The following is a 1,831-nucleotide window of genomic DNA, read 5'->3' on the forward strand; positions in this document are numbered from 1 at the left end:
TTTCAGCTGTCATGGCAGTTAGCACATTTGACCTGGGTGTATTCATGTGTGCCCTGTAAGCTCCAAGAAGACCACACTAGCCCTAATCCCGGGTAAGTGAGGAAGGGATTAGGGGAAGGAAGAGGGGGTTTCTGAAGTCAGAACCCAGTGCCTTACACAAACACTCCACAGGTCTCTACCAGTGAGCCACAACCCCAGAAGTACCTCACTGGAGACTCTAGGCAGGTGCTGTATCTCTTAACCATTTCCTGCCCCTCATTATGGGATGGATTCTAGACAGCTACATTTCCTTCTTCTGCACTGTTTGTGACAGGTCTATGTAGCCCAGGCTGACCTCCAACTCAATGTGTATCTGTGGACCACCATGATTTTCTGATCTTCCTCCCACTTGCAGGGATCACAGGCATGTGCTGCAGACTCAGCTCAGCACAGTGCTGAGGATGAAATGCAGGATGCTCATAGCTAGACAAGCATTCTGCCAACTAAGACACAACACCAAGACCCCTTGACTGATTTTACCTTGTATTTGGAGATAGATAAGATCTAAGTTTGTCTAAACTGCTCATCCAGGATTTGAAAAGACACTCCTCCACAGCTGCTGGAGTACCTAGGTTGGCCTCCTCATGCTGTGAGAGGAGGAGAGAGAGAAAGAGAGAACGAGAACGAGAGCGAGAGCAAGAACGAGAGAGAGAGAGAGAGAGAGAGAGAGAGAGAGAGAGAGAGAGAGGTTTGAATGAGTAATGACTGTAATTATCTCTCCAAGTTTCCTTCCCAGTTTACATTCACATGAGCAAGGGCTTCATATTTCTGGTCCTGGCACTATGCCTCATCCTCTTGCCTACCGTGCTCCTCTCCTTTCAACCCGTCTGCTGCCGCCTGAACATGATAGTCTTCATCTTTAGTTTCCTCAGCATTGGCATCTATAAGTGTTGGCAAGGACAGGGGTGAATGGGGATCCTCCACTCAACCCCAGAGCCTCCTCCTATCCCGAGGTATGGTTAGATTTCCAGTTCTGTCTAGCCTTCTGTCCTTCTCTAGTCCTTCTCTGGAAGAACTCTGATACTCTTAGCTGGGGCTATGTCCCTCTAAACAGACAGTGGTTTGTGGTCCCATGCAGCTGGAACAGTGTGGCCCTTTACCCAAGATGGGTGACTCTCTGCCCCACAGGACATGGTTCTAAGTCACTCTTCATCCTTTTGTCCAGCCCTACCAAAGACATCCCCTCCAGGGTCTCCTGGTGGAGGGACTGCAGCCTACCTAGCCTTTGGGGCTGTCCCTGCCCTTCTGTGTACAGACACTTCTCCAGCAAGTCAAGGCTTTATTAACAAAACACCCCAGCCCAATTCAAGAAACCCAGGTAGGCAGTCTGAATTCGCACTGACTATTTATCATCTCTTTTGTTTCCAGTATAGGGTCAGGCCTAGCTGGAGTCTCCCATTCTGATTTCTCTAGCCTTATCCTCTGTGATCTGAAAATTTTCTTTGCCAGAGGAGACTCAAGTGGCATCCCTGAGTTGGTCTGAGCCTTTTGTCTGCATTTGTTTCAACCCCATGTCCTCAGCCAACAGTACATGTCCACCTGTCCCTTGCTCATCTACTTTGGAAGTCCTGACCTTAGCTGAGGGAACCCTGGTTGTATACCGCACTCCAGTAGGACGGAGAATGTCAGACCTTGAACTCATTTGCTTCATGGTAGGTTTTATGGAGAACATGGAACAACGTGACATTCAGGCATTTCTCGTTATAGTATCTTTTATCCAGGAGTTCAACTTAATAAGTTTAGTGTAGATGCTTGGTATACCAGCTGAACTGCATGGTATAAGGCCCCATGC

General features: G+C 48.3%; 1 protein-coding gene and 1 pseudogene across 1 annotated transcript in view; one reads left to right on the forward strand and one right to left on the reverse strand.

Annotated features, from left to right (window-relative positions):
* Positions 1 to 1,831, forward strand: part of Klk15 (kallikrein related peptidase 15) — a 642,438-nt gene that overhangs the window by 505,152 nt on the left and 135,455 nt on the right. The gene's annotated exons all lie outside the window — the stretch shown is intronic.
* The window catches only part of LOC110297315, an 11,916-nt pseudogene continuing 10,942 nt past the window's right edge, over positions 858 to 1,831 (reverse strand).

The sequence above is a fragment of the Mus caroli genome, chromosome 7, assembly GCF_900094665.2.
Source record: "Mus caroli chromosome 7, CAROLI_EIJ_v1.1, whole genome shotgun sequence".
Taxonomy (NCBI): Eukaryota; Metazoa; Chordata; class Mammalia; order Rodentia; family Muridae; genus Mus; species Mus caroli.